The sequence below is a fragment of the Macrobrachium rosenbergii genome, chromosome 4, assembly GCF_040412425.1.
Source record: "Macrobrachium rosenbergii isolate ZJJX-2024 chromosome 4, ASM4041242v1, whole genome shotgun sequence".
In the NCBI taxonomy this organism is placed as follows: Eukaryota; Metazoa; Arthropoda; class Malacostraca; order Decapoda; family Palaemonidae; genus Macrobrachium; species Macrobrachium rosenbergii.
The window spans coordinates 1,162,581-1,185,424 of NC_089744.1; the positions used below are offsets into that span (position 1 = coordinate 1,162,581).

General features: G+C 37.7%; 1 protein-coding gene across 5 annotated transcripts in view; it reads left to right on the forward strand.

The window, feature by feature from the left end:
* Nucleotides 1-22,844, forward strand: part of LOC136829404 (interference hedgehog-like) — a 291,106-nt gene that overhangs the window by 95,838 nt on the left and 172,424 nt on the right. For 4 of the 5 annotated variants that reach the window (XR_010850374.1, XM_067087926.1, XM_067087955.1 and 1 more), the window contains exon 2: nt 16,233-16,296. The exons of the other annotated variant lie outside the window; for it this stretch is intronic. The gene's annotated coding sequence lies outside the window, so the exon portion shown is untranslated. The remainder of the gene's footprint in view (nt 1-16,232; nt 16,297-22,844) is intronic. 5 annotated transcript variants of the gene reach the window in all.

Here is a 22,844-nt window from a genome sequence, read left to right on the forward strand (position 1 = left end):
GGCAAAAATCATTTTGGGGCCCCACCTCCCTAGATGGATGATTTGTCTGTTACGACCCCATTATTAAGTGTTCATCGTGCGTAATGGCTTAATTGCATGCCTCTGCCATGCAATCTTACATTAAATGGCGGGCTAATGCAAACAAACATCAGGGGAATTTCTGTCAAGTTGCATCAGGGCGCTCCTTCTTACCTTGGGTCTTCTGGCACGAAATTATTCGTGGCGTTGGAATTCAACGTGAACACCTATAATCCGTACCCACGTGTACACACACACATACATACATACACGCTTGATCCATGCACGTATGTATGTGCACAGCACGTCTCTATACACATTTACATTGCGTATATATATAAACGTGACGCTAATCTGTACATTAAAGTACGCTTCGCTTTACGTTCGTGCACACACGCACACACACACTCTCTGTTATTCCTCACTTTACATCCTGCACTCAGTCCACCCGTAGCGCTTTTCGTACATATTTTTATACACATGACGATGCTACGTATACATACCAGTAATCCATGCATGTATATTTCTGTATTTTGTTTTCAGTTGTACACAGCGCTAATCTGTAGCAGTCCGTGGGTACATATACGTTTTTAATAAACAATTCTGCGTAATTTTTTAATCATTATCCACATGTGCACAGATGATGGTCATCGATTGATTAACTGTCTGTCGACACAGTAATTTAAGATACAGTGTAGCCTTCTAGTTTTTAAATAGTATCGTGCAATAAATAACAATCGTCTCAGGGACATTATGATTATAAGGTAGGTGATGTTTTTGGTACTAGCGTACCACAGAGCAAAATTGATGTTTCCTCTCTCCATTTCACTGTCACTTACCCCTCTTCGCCCTCTCCCTCACCTCTAATGTATATGGCTTAAAGCGGGAATAAAGGATTCAATTCAATTCAGTTCAGTTTCTCTCTCTCTCTCTCTCTCTCTCTCTCTCTCTCTCTCTCTCTCTCTCTCTTCCCCCACCAACATCCCCCTCCCACAAAACCCCCCCTCCCCAATTCTTCTGCACCTTAACGTCTCCGTGGTGACCGAAATAGATCTTGTTTGCGTGCATCGATGCTCGGGTATTTTTGATGCGTGCCCGTTGTTTATTTGCTATACAAATACAGCCATGCATGCATGATTTTTTATGATTTGTGGGCACACACGCACACACACACACACACACACACCCACACCTTTGGTAAGTGGGAACAATCACAAACAAATAAAAAATGGTGTCAGTTACTTGAACATATATAAAGTACTATCTTGGTTTGTGAACGCTTGCGTCAGCAGTGTTTGTCCTGGAAACCGCCGCATGAAATCTGGAAAAGAGAAGTAAAGACACCGTGAGTAAACAGGCACTGGAACGTTCTTTTATTGTCTGTACACCCTGAAACATTTATACACACATAATTGGGAGCAAAGTTATGACTATTGCTTCATCATGATATATAATAACGCGCGCTTTGAGAGTTTAGGATAAGAAGTAATGAATTCTCGGAAAGCCTACGTATCAGCCTTCAGAGATATTTCCCCTCAAGGTCTGAGAAACTGTATATTTTGCGTGCTCTCTCTCTCTCTCTCTCTCTCTCTCTCTCTCTCTCTCTCTCTCTCTCTCTCTCTCTCTCTCAATAGCAGATGGACCTGAGTTCGATCAAGGTGAAGGTAGAGACGATCTTATTACATTCAATGTTGATAATTTTATATATGTTGAGTTAGTCAGTGAAGTATTCCTGGTGTCACTCGACTGTTGAGCGTCTCAGCTCTGAGAGAGAGAGAGAGAGAGAGAGAGAGAGAGAGAGAGAGAGAGAGAGAGAGAGAGAGAGATTACAAACTAACGTGGCAGCTACTGACAGAAAAGAGGTAAGAAAGTAGCAGACGCGGGCAGTGAATGCTCCATGAAAATATATACCACCTCTTCATGATTAAAAATGGGAGGGTCGTGACTAGGTAATCCTCTCTCTCTCTCTCTCTCTCTCTCTCTCTCTCTCTCTCTCTCTCTCTCTCTCTCTCTCTCTCTCTCTCTCTCTCAGATATTACGAATGATATTACAAGATGAATAGAAAAGCATGTATTGTCGAATTGGTATTCATAGCTTTTTGAATCCACTGTTCAAATATATTGGATTGCACATGAGTGTGATTATTCATGCAGTGTGCGAATGCATACTTGTATTTACGTATAGTGGAATATTACGGCGCAGTGACAAATTGCCTGTCCGAGTAAAAGTGAAATAAAAAATGATGGAAACTCCTGTTTGTTTAGCTTTTGTTTTTACACTCGAGTTATTCCTTTCTCGTGAGCGTCTGATGCCTTGCGCGAGGAATTCCTTGTTTCTGCACCATTCTGCAGAGGAAATGTTATTGCATTATCTCCCAGATCTGCTTGACGGCACCTGATGTCGAAAGATTTTCTAGAAGCATTTCGATTGAAAGGTTGGCATAAGAATTTAAGTAGTTTTCTTCACTGATCATTACATTTTTTTTTTCAGAGTTGATCATTACTATTTGATCAGTGTCAATAATCTCAAAAAAAGGTTTTCATTTCTGAACTGATGATTGAACCAAATTGCACGCAAAGTGGCACCAGGATTAATTTAGCCGAACTTTACACGAAATGTATATATAATTTTTTTGGATAATTCATGAAACATGCGACTTCTGTTATAAAAGAAAAAGATGAGGGGCAGACAAAAATGAGTTTAATGCTTATAAAAAGGAGTTCAGACAACTCACCGTTGAGTAAAATTAATAAATGAGTTTAGCTTTCACTAAATCTTTTCTTTCTGCTACGAAAACGTCACTGCACTGAGCGACTGAACTTTATAGAAACCGCAGAGCATTATCCATAAACTTAGCAATGCTGTCAGTAAATAAACAGTGTGGCTAATTCCATGTGTGAATTAATTTCTAATAAAAAAAAAATAGTCGTTTCGGATATCTGTTCCATAAAATATATTAATGGCGTCAATTATTTATGACCTGTAAGTACCAGCATCTGTCTTGGAGTGGAGTTTTTAAAGAACTGGATGTTACATGCATCTGCCCTTTATTGTTTGTGTGGGCTATTGATTGCTTTAAATATATTGCCTATGTCTGTAATTAATTGCTTTGAAAATATTGTTTGACTGGTATTTATTGCTGGAAACAATTTGCGTGTATCAGTTTTTAATTGCATAAAGTACATGACTTGTAGTGGTGGGCCTGTCACTGCTAGAGGTACATTGTGTTCATTTTATTGTTCTCGCTTGCCAGTGATTGATCCTTCGGCTATTTATTTGTTGAAATAATTTGGTTACGTCTGTCATTAATTGCATGAGGTGCAGTACCTTCATATACCTTTAACTGCTAAAAATGCATTACCTAGGCAATAACCGTTCGAAGTATACGTATTGCTTGTTCTGTCGTTAATAATTGCTTGATTGTATATGATTTTAGTCGTGTAAAATTTTACTTGTATCTGTCTCTGCCATTAATTGCTTTTATCAAATTGGTCGTGTCTGCCTTTAGTTACTTGAGACAAACCTCTTTTCCCTGTCTTTGATTTCGCGCATTATCCACGAGCAGCTTAAAAACCACTATCTTGAACTGCATAAAATACCTTTGCCTGTACGTCCGGTTAATTGCCATGTGTACACATCTTGTGTCTGCCATCGACTACTTAGAGTAAATTGCTTATATCTGCCATCTGTTAGACCAAAGGAGCTTGGTTGGGCCAATCCGTCCATCCTCCTCCTCCTCCTCCTCCTCCTCCTCCTCCTCCTCCTCCTCCTCCTCTTGCCATGACGCAATTCAGGTCCTTCGCGTTTTGTTTAGAGGTGACTCACGGCCGCATCTCAAAATAACCAGGCGGAGACGAAGTTCAAAACAAACATTTGCTTCTCGTGTGCCGTAATTCTTGAAGTTATCAACCTGCTCGGGTTGTCGGAGGCGCCCCTCCCTTTCTCTCTCTCTCTCTCTCTCTCTCTCTCTCTCTCTCTCTCTCTCTCTCTCTCTCTAAAGCAGTTTTACGAACTTTCCCTATTAGCAAACGTTAATGGAGACCCCCAGATCTCTTAAGAGTCCTATATTGCTTGACACTGTCAAACTGTAATGAAAAGCAGTGCATAATGTGAGCATGTTTCATGCAAGGAATGGTGGTAATTGTAGAATTTGACGAACAGTTGCGTGTAACGTTTTTTAATTTAAAGTATTTAGTTATAGCTGTTTAAAAAAAGCATGGAAATGTTGAAGTTCCATGAATAAAGTGCCATCATCCAAATTACTGCATTAAAGAATGTTTGACGTCTTTGCAGTCGAGGGAAGGACGTTATATGTATGTATATATATATATATATATATATATATATATATATATATATATATATATATATATATATATATATATATATATATATATATTAAATAGAGGTGTGTGTGTACGTGTAAAGTTATTCTCATAAAATGTTTTCTGAACTTCCCACCCCAAAAAAAGACACTGCACTTGTGTTGAAAAAAGTATGTTCCTGCAATAGCCCCATGTTGGAAGAATTTTTGATGTGATATGTAGTCACAACCAACCACATCACGGTGAGGTCAGAACCTAATGGATACGATTGCAGTATCATTTGGGATTGTTTGTTAGAAATTAAATTTCCTCTTTTAAATGAGGAATAATAATGGCGAATTTAGAGTCAGGCAATGCATGTTGATTGTTCGTGTATCAAGGTAATACTTCAACTAGAAAATTATAAAATAATAGCACAAAAAAATTTAAATTTGAAACAAAACGCTTGTTGGTAATTTTCCATACTTCTTCCATAAAAATCAGTTCTAGTTCTGCATGGGGGCTAAATTAGAATTAATGGCCATTTTTATTCTAGGTAAAGAATGTCGGAGGGTCCCGCCGAAAAGTTCGTGATATTCGGAAATCAAGAATTCACTTCGACCAATAAAATGTTTGTTCAGGCTCTTGTATGTATTACGCGCATGCGTGTGAACAGCAGCACAAAATCAGATGAGTAAATTAAGAGTCAATGGAATAAGTGTTCAACCGAATGGCCAAACAATGTTTAATTCCGGATGAAGTTTTGCGGAAATCAGACAAAAGCCACAGGGCTGAGGATGGCTTCAGGCGTCCCTCCTCGAAGCCGGAAGTGAAAAAGAAGCCACCCACCCTCGCGTAAGCCATTAGGATCAAGGGAAAAGAAGGATATCAGGTTCAGGATAAAAAGGAAATGAATGTCGATGAGATTGGCACGGCGAGGGCTTCAGTTTTGGCTATCGCGGGCCGTGGAGCTCTTGTGGGGAACCTGTGTAGAGCTTCTTTTGCGGTCGCTTGTTGATGCAGCAGAGGGGTCACTGTCTTTGTTACATGTGAGACATATATATATATATATATATATCTTTATATATATATATATATATATATATATATATATATATATATATATATATATATATATATAATATCTTTCCTTCATCTGGATCGGTCATCAACATCGTCCATATATACACACATGTACGTATATTATGCATTCTGGTGCCCGCATTAACCAGCTATATGCATTGCAATGGCCACAGAAATCTGTAAAATTTCTCGCTATCGAATTATTTTTGTTTAAGGTTTCCACTGAAGCTCTTGAAATCCGAAAGGAAATGAATAAAAAAAAAAACTCTTACTTCCCCCGTAGGATTCGAACTCGTTATGGGAAGGAGAATTTCCTCGTTCATTGTACTTAGACTTCAAGGGTTTCTGTAGAATGTGAATTATTAATATGAACACAGAGAGAGGTTATAAACTTTTTATGACCATTGTACTCACTTGTCTGTTTATCTGTACACACACATACACACGCACACATACATACATACATACATACATACATACATACATACATACATACATACATACATACATATATATATATATATATATATATATATATATATATATATATATATATATATATATATATATGTATATATATAATATCTATTTAAATATTTTAACTCTCTCTATTTAAAACGTTTTCTCTCTCTCTCTCTCTCTCTCTCTCTCTCTCTCTCTCTCTCTCTCTCTCTCTCTCTCTCTCTGATCGCGACGCCTCCGTCTGCCGAAGTATCGTCCTCGTCTCAGGTAGTGCATTCATTATGGAATATTAATTAACATTCCAGGTGCTGCTGTCGCTTCTTCTATAGTGCAGCCCAGAAGAAGCCTGATATTGGAAGAGAGAGAGAGAGAGAGAGAGAGAGAGAGAGAGAGAGAGAGAGAGAGAGAGAGAGAGAGAGAGAGAGAGTTCCTTTCACATGAGGCTCAGAATGACGGTTATTACTCAATAAATATATGAGTACTCTCTTGGGTACATACCCTGGTATAAGTGCCATCTTAAATTAGTTGGGTATGAAATGCCTTCGATGGCGATATAAGCTTTCGTTTTGATGTCTTATTTTGAAATTCATCATCTTCGTCATCATTGCCATCGTCTTCATCATTACCTTAATCATTGGTGCAACGGCTGTTGTTGTCATTTATATTTTAATTCCCCGGGAGGATTTAATTTTTTATTTTTGCTCTTTTGCAAAGAGCAACAAAGGAAATAGTTCTTGTAGTTTTAAATTGCCATCCTTTTAAATTTCCATTTTTTTGGCAAGCCGTGTGTAAAATAATACGAAACTTATGGACATTCGACATTGATTGTAGTGCAATCATTAGACTATTTTAGCACTGCTGCTTGTAGTCATATGTTTTTTTATTTTTTTTATTTTAGCTTTGAATAATTAAAGAACCATCTTTTTCTTGGCCTCAAAAGACTACATTTCTGAACCATCTTGTTATTTGTTATTTGACACTCGACATATCAGCTTCCCGTATTGGATTTTATATTGATCACCCGTATATCAACTCTGCAAGCAGTAGGACGAAATGGGTGGGGACGGAACGGAACCCCCCACCCTCGGATGTTAAGAAAATGAAGCTTGTCAAAAAATACGGGGCAGACCCTCTTACTTTTTTTTTTATTTTTTTTTTATTTACGGTGTGTCTATAATTAAGCTCCCGGAACTGCGGGAACTTCTTCAGGGCACCGACGTCAGCGATGTTCCTCGTTTAGATTAAATTTTATGAGATTTTATTAACTGCCAGTTTACCGATAAAGGCAATATAAGAAGACTAAGTAGGTTTATTGTTTTTGTATGTATATGTATGTATATATATATATATATATATATATATATATATATATATATATATATATATATATATATGAATGTAAGTATGTGTGCACGTGTGCGTGCTCCTGTTGTATGTATGTACGCATGTATGTATGTGTACGCGTGTCCGCGCGTCCGTGAACTCATTGCAGATTTTTTAAACAATTATGAATCTGTTATCTTTGCCTATAGAAACTGTCTTTGATATGTATGTGCATGTTTGCGTATATATACGCTTATTTATCCAAAAACTTGTAAACCTAATCCCTGTGCAGGTGATCAGTAAATCGCCTTGATGCAAATCTTTCTGTCGTCCTTAGATCATCTTTTGAACAATCAGTTGGTTTATCTAATCGTAGCTCATTCAGTTCTCAGTAGCGAACGGTAAGTTAACGTGTATGCCTCTGTGCCTGCATTGTTTACTCCACATTTAGGCCTACTGGAGATTTTCGTGTGTGCCTAATTGTTGTTGAACGAATCTGAAGGGTCAGGCTGTCAGGGACGGCAAATCTCTCTCGTTTCTGTTCCGTTAAAGAAGTGCTGTCAGAACGGAAATGTTTTAATGTCCGAGAGATTTATTTCGCAGTGCTGCGACCATTAGTTCAGTATAGTGAAGTGACTAGAATTTTAAAATGATTTCAAGTTTTGATCAGCGCAGTCGAAGTAGCACCCAGGGGGAAACGTTTATTGGTTCTGACGTCAGAAACCGAAGACTAATTTACTCTCTTGCACTTTTTTCTTTGCACGTTTCTTGGCAGAGAGGCCCTGTTCGTTTTTGTGCCGGAGAGAGAGAGAGAGAGAGAGAGAGAGAGAGAGAGAGAGATTAATTTTAGGATCTCTTACCGCTTCTGAGCAGTGAATTTTTGGTCAGAAAAATATTCATATCCCATGAAGCTTATTAGATTTAACAACAACGCTCAACGATTTTTATTTCTCGGTAAGTCGTTGAACAGGTCTCCCTGGCGATCGCCAGTTATTGGTATGTTTGGCTTAACGCTCGAGGAACGCAGGTAACTGGTTTTGTCAAGGCCCTCATTTTTGCCATCATTTTTGCCAGTTAGTAATTGTTAACGAGAAAATTGCTCGTCTAGTCTTAAGTTTCTCAATGTTAATTTAATGTTGCTAGAGGTCAGGTAATTTGATGGAAGGCAAGCGATTTACCGTCCTTATATATATATATATATATATATATATATATATATATATTTTATATATATATATATATATAAATATAAACACATTATACACATGTTTTATATATATATATACAGACAAACAAATACACACACACACACACACACACATATATATATATATATATATATATATATATATATATATATATATATATATATAGATATATATATTTAGATAGATATCAGTACATATATATATAGTGTAATTCCACACTTTGTAAATTTTATTTATACCGCAACGAGCCCAGACAAACACACATCTGTGTGTGTGTGTATATCTTTGTGTAGGTGTATGTACGTTCGACTGTCTATATCAACATTCATCGATGTGGGTAGTTTCGACGCCAACGCTCTTATTCCCACCAGGATCGAAGTCTGGAATTTTTTGTTCTTTTCGTTATTCTTTTATTTGTTCAACGTTAAGCCGTTTTCCCTTGTCAGGTAAGGCGTGGCTTTAGAGAAATAGGGAGGACAGTGGTCGCTGCTGCATTCCTACTTTTTGAAACGATGACCGGTGATGAAGCCCTGTGCAGAAAACTTCCAAATCACGCGTAACGACTCTTCACCCATACATTTTTCACATAGTTCGGAATGAAGTCAGCTTAGTCTCTTGTACTTTGTTTAGGCTGTAACTCTTTCTTTTAATTTTTCTCGCAGATTGTTCTTTGAAAATTACTGTCTGCACCAACGCATAACTAATTGATTCGATTAAGAACTGTCACAGGCAAACGTGATTTCTTTTCAAGATTCTTTCTATATTAAACCATTGAGTTAACTAGTCAGTTTTTTCGACATTAATTTGAGAAGATCTTTCGCTGTTCAAAAAGTCGTGGCTAATAAAGTACCAGGTTTAACAGAGGTTCCTTTCGACTGATTTTCCCTGACATTCTGGCAAACTCCAGTGCCAAAATCGTTTTACATCCTCCCTTTTAATTGTTTGCTACCCGATAGATTTGTAAGCCTCGTCTAACATAATGAGTGGTTCTTCTTCTTCTTCTTCTTCTTCTTCTTCTTCTTCTTCTTCTTCTTCTTCTTCTTCTTCTTCTTCTTCTTCTTATTATTATTATTATTATTATTATTATTATTATTATTATTATTATTATTATTATTATTGTTCTAGAGCGCACACTCACGTGCCTGGGTCCAGGAAAAGATCAAGGTTGTCGAATAGCTTGCTGATATTATCTGGAGCTACTGAGATAATCCTTTTTTGTCCGAACCGACATCCTATCAATATTGCTTCTGCACGGACCCTTGTCCACTCCTACATGGACCTTCAGGAAACCTTCTAGTGCGAAAGCCATCAAAGGAGTCCACGTGGGGACGACTTAGCGGGGTTCACTGTTAAGAAAACGAAAAAAGAATGATTAAGTTTGTGTTAAGCCCGACTTGATGGGCAAGTTAAGACGAAAGAAGGAGATATTAAAAAGACGGATGGTTTGACATCATAATTATTTGTTACGTGATTTGATTAGGATTTTGGTGCTGGCTTATTGACCGTTTGGGGCATGTGTTCAAAATGCACCCACTGATACTTCACACCAAGGGCATGCCGACGAAGCAAGCGTGGAATCCTTACTGTGTTGGGTATCGTTAACTTAGTGACTTTTATCTCTCCAGAGAGAAATTGACAACTGGAAGCCTTACTTGTTGAACTGGTTTTTCTGTCCTCACATCCAGTATGACCTTTTGACCTCGGGTGTTCAAGCAGAATACGTTGGGAGGTTGAAGTCGACGAGACCGACGTATCGACAGTTTGGTACAAAAACGGTGGTACCTTTTCGGCAAAGCGAGATTCTTTTCTTCCAGAATGTTGGCCGACTTTAGCCAAGTCTCTCGCGTCAAGAGAAAGAAAGCTGTTGTACAAAAGATTCATTCTGCTTTGTCAGGGACTCTGGAATATTAAACCATTATAAATATATATATATATATATATATATATATATATATATATATATATATATATATATATATATATATATATATATATATATATATATATATATATATATATATATATATATATTGTTACACCAACCACGATCCATCACACATGTGTAAGAGAATTTTTTTTTTTTTTTTTTTTTTTACCTTAGAGCATAACCCCTGACAATCTGATCTTTTTCCTAATTTAATGGTCATGTCAAGAAGTCTTAACACTTTTGCAACAGAAAGTTTGGAAGCATCTCACAGCCCCGTTTTTATAATGGTTTAATATTCCAGAGTCACTGACAAAGCAGGAGGAATCGTTTATACAACAGCTTTCTTTATACACACACACACATATATATATATATATATATATATATATATATATATATATATATATATATATATATATTATATAAACATAATGCAGATATTTTGTTTACGAAAAAGAACACATTGCAGTGTCGTGATGTGTCACTAGGTGGGCACATTTAAACAGGAATGAATATATTTTATTTATTTGTATACTGTCTTTCGTTTTCAGAATTACCGAAAATATTATGTTCTGTATTATTTTTATTGCGAGAAGCTCTCTGCTGTAACTTATCAGATTAGGAAGTCCATTTTTGTGGTAAGAGAGAACGAAAAAAAAATGTAGAAAGAACAATTAACACAAAGAAAAGGAAGGATTAAAAAAAAAGTAATGCTTGCAAACAATAGCATTTCGTCTGCTTGTCTAGGTTCTTGCCTACAGCTGAAAATGAATCAAGTGTATAAAAGTTATTTACAAGAGACTCGAGAGGACATGTATAGGGTATGGGGCGCAGGGCTAGAGCCATCCTGACTTCATCCCAGCGTCGATGTTTGGACAGGGCATCAGGCTGGCAACACGAACAACTGGGGAATTCATTCAGAGACGGGCATCAGTTGCTCCCTCCCTTGGGCATGCCCGGTGTATTCCAGGGATAAAGGAGGAATACGGGCATATTTCTCTCTCTCTCTCTCTCTCTCTCTCTCTCTCTCTCTCTCATACGCGGATGCACGATTTATAATCTGCGTTATAGATAGGAACATCTCTCTGTCTCGAATACCAACGTTTTGTTATAAACGTCTCATCATCATCATGTCTCTCTCTCTCTCTCTCTCTCTCTCTCTCTCTCTCTCTCTCTCTCTCTCTTCCCCCACGATACACCTGCGATGTATCAGTGTTTAGGGAAGGCTTAGCTGCTTTGCTCTGCGCGGTTTGAGTTACATAAACTGTTGGACGGCAGTGATGAATTCCTGGAGGCCCGAAGAAGAGAACGGGGCATGTTTTTATTTAATACAAGGCGGTCTTTATCAGTATCCTTAAGTTTAACAAAGACTTGAGGAAATTGACCATAGCAGCCATGTGAGCATTATCGTAGTAATTATAACAGTGTTTAATAATTGGAACGAACTCTTTTTCTTTTCAAATCCTTTCTCGTTGGAAGAGATACAGGAACCCCATACCGTCTTTCATGCTTACCAAATCCACTTAATGTGTCGGATTTATTGGAGGCTCTTTTGCCGTTCTAATGAAAGCGACCTTTGATCTTCCTCCTCCTCCTCCTCCTCCTCCTCCTCCTCCTCCTCCTCCTCCTCCTCCTCCTCCTCCTCCTCCTCCTCCTCTTTCTTCTTCTTTTTCGTCTTCGTCTCCTTTTTCTTCTTCTCCTCCTTCTTCCTCTTATTCTCCTTCTTCAAGTCCATATCTGGAAAAGGCAAAAGATCCATTCTAATTCTCTGTCTCTCTCTCTCCTGCCCGAAAATGATCCAGGCATCCTTGCCAAGAAACGTGCAAAAAAAAAAAAAAAAAAGGATCCATGAGAAGAAAATTGGTTTTGGGTTCTGACGTCAGAATCAATAAACGTTTCCCAACTGGTACTATTTCGACTGTTGTGGCGAGAATGATGATACTTACACACACACACACACACACACACACACACACACACACACACATATATATATATATATATATATATATATATATATATATATATATATATATATATATATATATATATATATATATTTCTGTGTGCATGTAATGGGCTTTTCCATCTAGCTACAAGTATACACACCTCACCTATAGACCCCGGGTTCCAGCCTTGGGTGAGGATGGAGCGATGTGGACATTCACACGTAATGAGTCTTACCTGCGTATAGAGAAGCGCGTATGGGACCAGCAACCTCATCCCATAAAATACGTGGTTGTGTGTTTGCGTGTTAGATGCACAAACTAGAAAACTACACAGTTCTTAAGTAAACCTCCAGTTTAGTTTCATTATAAATAGAATTTTGTTTTGCTTTTCGACCTTTCTTAGATTGTACGGCGGATTTGACCGTTTCAGTAATGGCGTCTTCTGCCGGCTACACCTTCTTAGTCTTTCTGGTCATGAATATACTGTTACAGCTGACTGTCATCGGTAAGACGCAGGCCACTGACACATCTTCACAAATTTTCATGCATTTGAATCTTACGGAGCTGAAAATGTTTGCGAAATCGAAAAGGAACGTCACATTATCTTTGTGTGTGGCCGCCCTGTATACTATGTCTTTAACTTTAACGTTCATTTTTTTTTTCTATAATTTACGGGGTTCAGTGTGTGGTTTACATTCCAACGTAAAATTAAAAAAGGAAAAGAAAACTCTCGTAACAAAACGAGCCTTGTGAGCGTATACTTAAGAGAGGTGCCACTGTCATTCTTCGGAGGTAGCCAAGGACATCCCCGGCAGCGAACGGCGGCTGTAGTCGGTGGTCTCCAGCGATTCACTCCGAGGACCGCGATGGTGTCAAGATTATTTCGTGGGGGCGATGTAGTGCTGCCCTCTCAAGGGCGTCCCTGCCTCATTTCTGAGAAGGCCGCTGCTACCGGGAGCTGATATCGCCTTATGATCTGTTTATGCTGTCACCCTCGGCCGCGAATTCCGCCCTTTGAAGTCGGCGGTTAAACTTCGCCGTGTTAATTTATTCGGTTTTTAACAAACACGCAAGTTTTTTTTTAAGATTTTAAACGGGGATATTTATTGTCGCCAGATTAACGGCGGAGTTTTGTCACGCCGCAGAGAAGGCGGCATAAGAAACTGAGTCTCTAAACTGTGAATGTTATTAATGACACAAGAACAAACGTGACACGCCAGTATGCGGGCCTGTCGGATTGTTTGCATTTGTTCAGTCGCGGCTGAGGTTTATTCTTTAAGTGAAAAATACTTCGCTCCATTACTTTGTATGCTTACGTTAGCAACGACAAACATTGTGATAATCAGTCGAAGAACTTGAATTTTGGCCAAGGAGTTTCACTGCGGCTCACAGTGATCAGATAATTGAATTGATTATAATTATGCTGCCTTTGTCTTGCCTCGAGTATTGAGTGTTTCCGTCTCCCATTCCTAGCTCAGAGGTCCTCTGGATTCAGCTCCTGTTTAATTGTAGGCCGAATAGCCTTTACATCTGCAAATGCGGGTCGTTGTTGTCAACATCACTGATCATGATAATAAATAGAATAGGACCGAGAGCATTTCCTTGCGGAACACCTGATTTGACGTAGGCCGGTTTGAATAATCCCCATCTTGCAGATACTTGAATCACCTAATCACTTTTCTTTGAGGCTTTGTCGAAAGCCTCAGTGAAGCCGAGATAAATAGTGCCAATTTCACCACCCAATTCTAGGAATCTGGTTATTGAGTGTTTGGTTGAGAAGTTGCGACACCATATACTGTACATCCTCCGTTGGCTGGGAGGAGAACGTGATCGGTCAGATGTTTAACGATTCCATTCCTAAATACAAAGAGTTGTATGACCTAAGATATAAGTGATTAAGGTCGGTATGGTTTCTGGGGATAGCTTTCGCTATATAGCCCAAGTGCTCAGAGAGATTGCGTGTTCGAAAACTTTTGCAATGTCATCATTTGCTAATGATTATCGCCCTAGGCAACAGATAGGTTTCGTCAGTTTACTTTTGCGTCATTTCTTTAACAATGAGGTGGCTGGTGAGTAAATTCTTTTGAGTATCGATATCTTATTCAATCATTTCGTCTGAAGTATAGACATTTTTGTGTCTGTCGATCGTTGTCTCTCAGGCTAGGAAGGAAGCGGATCCTTTAGCTTGCGATTTAGGTTGAGGACAAGTATGAGGACGAGTATCGCTCCGGTGTGCATTCGCAATCTTGTGCTTTGAAAGGGCTCACTGTCAGTCAGTAACAGCCGAAGCGCACCTTGCGCGAGGAACTGTAATGAAAGCGTAGGTTTGAATACTAGGAAAATACAAATTAATCTGACATTTTGTAATGTATCAACTGTTCTTCTAAGGATCTGACCCCAGTTCCATAGCTTTCTTTTGCTCTTTCAACCAAGTGACTTTCTCTGAAAGCAAGAAACGTAATTTTCTTTTTTATTTTTGTACAGTCCTCTTTATGCTGAGGTGTGTGTGTTTGTGTGTATGTGGGTATGTGTAAAATTAGGTTCTCTGTGATTGTGGTTAGGGGATTTTATGGAGCTAGTTTGGGAGTGGGGAGTGTTGGGAAGATGCGCGCTCGCGAGAGAGAGAGAGAGAGAGAGAGAGAGAGAGAGAGAGAGAGAGAGAGAGAGAGAGAGAGAGAAGAATGTAATACTCTTTCAAAAGGAGAAAGAGAGAGAGAGAGGTTTTCGATGATTGTCAGAGGCAAATAGGGAATGTAAGGCACTTTCAAAAAAGTATTCTTTAGAAAAAGAGTATTCTTTAGAGAGAGAGAGAGAGAGAGAGAGAGAGAGAGAATGTAATACTCTTTCAAAAAGGATTCTTTAAAGAAAGAGAGAGAGAGGTTTTCGATGATTGTCAGAGGCAAATAGGGAATGTAAGGCACTTTCAAAAAAGTATTCATTATAGAGAGAGAGAGAGAGAGAGAGAGAGAGAGAGAGAGAGAGAGAGAGAGAGAGAGAGAGAAATGTAAGGCACTTTCAAAAAGTATTCTGTAGAGAGAGAGAGAGAGAGAGAGAGAGAGAGAGAGAGAGAGAGAGAGAGAGAGAGACAGACTGCTTGCGCAGCGCAAGACTGTCTCATGACTCACTAGAAGACGGTTTTTCTTGGAAATAAAGTTTATTTGCCTACTTTGGACTTCATTGGGAGTCCAGCTTGTTTGGAAATGGATGATAGTTTATTTGTTTACCACCAGGTTTGTGGGGAAACACCACAGGCTGTTTTTATCGTACTTTATTTTTATTTATTTGTTTTCTTTTTTCCTAAGAGCGGTTAGCAAAGCGTATCAATGACGTCTGTTGTGATGCGATACTGAAGTGAATTCATTTCGTGCAAGAATTTCAGATAGGTTTGTTTAAATTTTGATATCATCTGGCTGTCCAGATGATATGCAGATTTCGGTAACAATTAATGTCATGTTTAGTCTTGGATGATTTAGAAATGCACAGGTTTATATGTGTGTAGATTCTCTCTCTCTCTCTCTCTCTCTCTCTCTCTCTCTCTCTCTCTCTCTCTCTCTCTCTCTTGTTCGGTCTGTCAGGCGACCTCAGATTCGTATAATGCGATTCAGAAAAATGTTTGAGATTACTCTCTCTCTCTCTCTCTCTCTCTCTCTCTCTCTCTCTCTCTCTCTCTCTCTCTCTCGTTCAGTTAGTCAGGCGACTCCAAAATCATATAATGCGATTGAAAAATACATTTGAGATTACAACCGAAATAACATTTGAATTTGAATTGAACACGTCTTTAGGAAAGGCCATTAAATGTATTTTCGCATGCATCATGATGTTGATACGCGTGTGTCATATTTTCTCAAGAAAAAAAAAATAAATAGCAAAGTATACAATGGGACGAGCTTTGTTTGCCTGGAGTGTTGAATAGCTATAGATGGACTGGCAATCACTCACTCCAAATTTGTTGTTTCAGGTGTTGCTCGTGTAGGGCCGCGACCTTCATTTGCTGCTTGCCTGAATCTCCTCTACCTCCTGACGTAAGTTGCTTTTTTTTTTTGTCTAGATAGCCAACACTTGTTCCTCCTTCAGATTGGGGATCCTCCTCCTCCTCCTCCTCCTCCTCCTCCTCCTCCACTGGATCAGCCTCTCCCTTCTAAAGCTTTGTATCTCCCTCCTCCCATAGGCCTTCATCCCACTCAATGAGATTCTTGTGTCCTTCCCTCAATTCCTCGTTTTTCTCTCTCCAGCGTCTCAGCTCCTTTTCCCCTGTTTCTCGTCTCTCCCCTATTTCTTCGTATCTCCATCCTCCAGGTTCTCTCATCTCCCTCCTCTGTCAGAATTGTCATCTCCATCCTTCAACTTTTTTTCCCTCCTCAGACTCCTCATCACTATCCTCCAACTTCATACCCCCATCCTCAAACCTCTCATCTCCTTCCTCAGACTTCTCACGTCGATCCTCCAACTTCTTGTTCCCATCCTCAAACCCCTCATCTCCTCCCTCTATATCTTCTCATATCTCCATCCTCTGTCTTCTCGCTTCCCTCCTCCTCTATCTCCTCATCCCCACCCTCAAACTTCTCCTCTTCATCCTCCAGTCACGCCTCTCATCTCCCTCCTCTTCATGTGGGTAGCATTGTATATATGTCCGCGTTTTTTTTTTTTTTTCGATGATAGATACTAATGACTTGGCGCCTCTAATTGCCTCTCTTACGCGACGTTTAATTAATCCTCGTCCTCCCTCAAAGGTTATTTTGGCAGGACATTAACTATGCAAGTTCCCAGCGCGTGAATCTGGGTGACGTCATGTACTTGTTAGCAGGAAACCAGGTCATTATCTTCTGTTAAACTGTTGTTCGAACTGTTATTACTGGGTAATTATTGGTTTGTTTTTATTGCATGACCTTCAGTGAGATCATATTTGGATTTTGAAGTGATGCTGTGAATAAGGATTCTGGGGAAAGTTGCACATAACCATGTATTATTATTATTATTATTATTATTATTATTATTATTATTATTTATTATTATTATTATTATTATTATTATTATTATTATTTATCACGGGAACTATGGTGATCAGAGCAACTGTTATGTGTGTGTTCCTCTGTTCAATCACATGAAGTCCATAGTATAAAAAGTTTGCGTAGGGACGAAACAGAGAGAGAGAGAGAGAGAGAGAGAGAGAGAGAGAGAGAGAGAGAGAGAGAGGACAAGAACCAATTGATCACTGTGAAAGTGATACATATCTTCACGGAAGACTTCATACGAGAATCAGGTTGAATTACGCTGGGAAGACAAATTGATGGTGCTTTTGTAGGTATTCGTATGGAAGGGGAAGAGGAAGGAAGGGAAAGGTAAGAGAATATTGCAGTAGTTGCAGCGTTTTGGTATTGACCCTTTAAGCCTTTCAGATCACCCATAGGTGGGAGTTGGATTATGATTGCAGTGTGTGGTATTTTGGTTAGTGAATTGGTTTGATCTTAGAGAAAGAATTGTTTTTGAATTTTCGTTTGTGCGAGATTACCGCTTTAGGGGGAAAATGATTGGTGATTTAATAATAATAATAATAACACCGATTATTATTATTATTATTATTATTATTATTATTATTATTATTATTATTATTATTATTACTGAAAATAATCGTAGTAGCTTGAGTCTTCTTGAAATGGAGAAACAAAGCTACAGTTATGTATCTGTACAAATGTATTTGAAAATAAAACTAAACAGAGAGCTATCGAGAATCTATACAGTCCCGAAAGCTTTCTGTTTATTATTTAAATATATTTGTAGATACATAACTAGATTTGTTTCTTTAAATATATTATTTTATTAGATTACATTAATTATTATTATTTCTCAATCCCGTTATTATTAAAATTATTTATTATTATTATTATTATTATTATTATTATTATTATTATTATTATTATTTTTTTTTTATTATTAAATTATTATTATTATTATTATTATTATTATTATTATTATTATTATTATTATTATTATTGTAAACTATTTTGTTTTTCTTTTGCTGTAAGGGTTTAAGGTTTTATTCAAACCCTTTGTTAAACTCGCCCAAAAATTATCCTACGAGCTGCATCGACCACTACATTTCTTGGTTTTCATTTCCACTCCATTAATTCTGAAGCAGGATTCCCCCCCCCCAACGTACAATTCTCTTCCTGGGAAACTCGACACTCCGAAGGTAATGGAGAAAAGGATGCCTCGTCCAGTCCTTACGCCCTTACTGCCGGTCCTCGACTGATTCAGGATATTGCTCCAGTCACGTTCTAGGTTTACCTTTCTCCCTTGTTCGTGCCTTCCACCTCCTTTCTTAGCGCAACTGCGAGGTTTTCCTCCTGTTACGCCTTTCATACCCTCTTACCGACTGTCAGTTTCCCTTTGAGCGCTGAATGACCTCATAGTTCCCAGCGCTTGGGCTTTGGCCTCGATTCTATTTTCCATTCTGTTTCCCTTGTGTTCTTGAGCGGACCCTCTCAGTTGCTGTGTTATTTTTTGGTGTGTGTGTGTGTGTGTGTGTGTGTGTTTATGTCACATTATGTAAACAGTCCTAGTAAAATGTTTGTATCTCCGTCAACTTGTAACAAGATTTTCTTTGGCATACCTTCCCAGGTTCGTGAACGGATATATATATATATATATATATATATATATATATATATATATATATATATATATATATATATATATATATATATATATATATATATATATATATATATATATATATATATTTATATATATATATATATATATATACAGTATATACATGTATATATATATATATATTTATGTGTATATATTTATGTATATATATAGACAAATATATATATAAAATATATATATATATATATATATATATATATATATATATATATATATTAAAGTTAAAGTCCTCCTGAGCCTCTGTAGGCTCATAGGGCAGGCGCTGATCTCCTGTTTCTTAGGCCGACAGCCAGTGGGGGACAGGTCCCAATGCTTATGGCACATGGCCAGTGTGTTGCTAGGCCCACTGTTTAACTCCCCAGCCTGAACCTTTATATTAGACTTATTACTTAATACACACACACATTGTTTAGCTTATACATTTACAAAGCACCTCATTGATTGGCGGTCACTCATAATTCCTCATTTCACTGCAACAAAGAAAGCGTTTAAAATATATGACTTGAAAGAATGTCGGTGATACGTTGACTAGTCCGTAACAAGCCGATTAATTAATACAAAAATATAAAATAGTTTCCTCAATATTTTTAAGTAACCGTTTTTTCATAGTTTGAAAGCATCCTCGACAAAAAAAAAAAGTAAAAAATGCACCGAAGTTTCTCCGGCGTAATCGAGTTTTCTGGACAGCGTATAATGACGTATGAAACTCTCAGCCACGACCCATGAAACTTTCAGCCACGGCCCGGTGGTGGCCTGTGTTTTTGGCACCTGTAGCGTTGCCAGAAGCACGATTATGTCTAACTTTAGTCTTAAATAAAATAAAAACTACTGAGGCTAGAGGGCTGCAATTTGGTGTGTTTAACGATTGGAGGATGGGTGATCAACATACCAATTTGCAGCCCTCTAGCCTCAGTAGTTTTTAAGATCCGAGGGTGGACAGAAAAAGTGCGGACGGACAGACAAATAGCCATCGCAGTAGTTTACTTTTACGGAAAACTCAAAGTATAAAATAATATAAAAGATGAATGGAGAATGTTTACTGCTCTTTCATCAAATTGACACGGGAGTTAAACACAAATTTTCTTCTCAGGTCAGTGGTGTGTGAGTCTGTCTTTCTCGAGGTTAGTAATTATTGCTCTCTCTCTCTCTCTCTCTCTCTCTCTCTCTCTCTCTCTCTCTCTGTGCGCTTTTATCTTTTTGTATGGCGTTCACGTTGAAAAGAAACCATGCAAGCGCTGACGCCCAAAAAAAGTATTTGATGGTTCGATTCGCAGAATTTTTTTCTCTGTCGGTTTTATGTCCGTATTTTTGCGGTCTGTTCAGGCAGTGAGGTGTGTGGGGGTTTTTTCCTTCTTTTTAAATTCATCAAAGCATTTTTTTTATTTGCTCATAAGTTACTTATATCAAGACATTTTTTCTTGTCGCGGTTTTATGCATAATTGTAAATTTAGGGTTTTGTTTTAAGTACTGTGCAATTTTCATTTTTTTTTATTACATATTTAAATAATTTTTGTATAAACTAATTTTCATCTTTTATATATGTGTCATATAGTCAAGAGTGTGAAAATGATCTGATCACTTATTTGGATTAATTAAATAGATATATAGTAGACAGATAAAGTGTGAATGTACGCTAGAAAAAAAAAAAGAAAAAAAGAGACGTACATTATTGTCTTTTATTTTTTAAATAGTTTTTGTTGCAGAAATGCTTCGTAAATGACACGAACAATCTCCAAAAAAATGCGAGAGAGAGAGAGAGAGAGAGAGAGAGAGAGAGAGAGAGAGAGAGAGAGAGAGAGAGAGAGAGAGAGAGAGAGAGAAACGGAAGTGGGATTATGACTCACTTGGTCCCAAATATTTAGGGAGAAAGTTTCAAATTTTTTTTTTTATTTTTGCGGCACCATATGTCATAAGTTTTTTTTTTTTTTTACTTTCACTCGGCGGTTTGCGTGTAAGTATATTTCCACTTATACTGAGCTTGTAGATTTATGTAAATGTACAAAACATACAAAACAAACACACACACACACACACACACCCATGCAATCGCAGACTTGAAGAGGACTGGCTTTATATTATAAGTACTCAAATTTGCTTACGTCTGCAGACCTCTGTCTAGTGTCCACTGTTCGTCTTATGGGGTTTTCTGATATGAACATCTCATTCAGGTTGCGTGGAGCAAGGCCCTTCTGTATACCTTGGTGTGGAGGATCCTTAGGCTGTTCAACTCCGTTTAGTGCCGACTGTGCACCTACACAGGTTTGCTTTAGGCGTTATTAAAGGGTGTCTGCAGCGTCACTTCGGTCCCTGGCTGCTCCCATTTTTTAGCATTTCAATCTCCCTCCATTCCCGCTTCCTTTCTTCTGCCTTGCTGTCCAGTCTCTCTAACTGTTCTACCAGTTTCCCCTTCAGATCCTTTTCCTCACTGTCTTAAGCATTGAAAGGATGAAAGTGTCTAGGGCTTGGCACTGTGGCCTGAACTTCACGATTCTTGTTTATTCATTCGCTGCACAAGACTGACGGTGTTAGGTGGCGAATGCATACGCTGCTTAAAGCCACTAAATGCTACAAGATCCTTCACAGGTGGGTGAGCTTTAAAACCACTTTACGAATATGATCTCGGCTTTGTTTAATCTGAAAGTTTTGCAATGGCTTGAGAAATTGAGCAATGGAAGGCATGCCTAAAAATATCTGCAGTGAACCATGGCTTGGCTGAAGTGTAATACTGACAAGGCAACTCATTCATGCAGTCTTGTAGGATTCATGGTCGTGCTGTCTTGCTGTCAACGCCGGGTTTGAACTTTTTGCCCACAAAAAAAAAAAAATTAATTAATAGGTAAATAAATATATAAATTTTTTCATCAAAATTATGCTCTTGGGCCAAAACGGGATCTTAGCCTTCATAAGTATTTCACGGGAAGGGCCTGCAACCTCTAGAGCAGCACTTGCCGATTCCATGCAGATACATTGATCTGTAAGGGCCAGACGACATATAAACCATAACAGCCAACCATCCGATCTATTATCCATTCATAGCTCGTTTTAATTTATTTTACCTCTTTAATTAAGTGCTTTGTGCGGCTTCTCAACGTATTGAAAATTTCCAGCCTTTTTTTATAATATATAGACATGCTTATATGCTAACGCTTTGGGGATGATGTTAATAATAAAGTAGCGTGGGTTACCAATATGAGAATGGTCCAACACCGGAAAACAGTAAAACAAAAAATGATAGTGTTTAGATCGCTTACCCATGACTAAGCGAGCAGGGACGGATGTATATAACCGTTTAGGTTTTATTCAAGCTGTACTTCGTAGTGTTTTAAACTGTTTTATTGACATTTTACAAGTGTATTTTAGTATTATAAGTGTGCATTTCGTTCCTTACCACTTCATTAATTATACAGTAGACGTACTGTAAGCTTGTAACGTACAGTTTATTGTATTAAACGTCTTAATATTTATTTATTTTAAATTTGCATAGTGCATTGAATTGTTCCTCGCTGTTGCATTATATTTTTTTTGTATTTTTCGTGTTTTAAATATCTACTTTATTCAGTAAGATACTTAATACACAACAGAGGTGAATAAGAAACAGCAAGCTTATTTTATATTACTAGACTGATGTTATTTAAATGCTCATAGCGTATTGAATTTTAAAAAATTCATTGCTTCTTATTATAATGATTTTATAATTTAATGCTTTCAAAATTTAAATGACCCAACAACAGTTTCATGACACTTATTTGAAACCTATCTCTCTGTGCTAACAGTTGCCAAAATTATACAACAAAAATCACTTATTTCTTCTAAATCTCATACTGTATGTATATAATATATATACATATATGTATGTATGTATATATATATATATATATATATATATTTTCATACATTT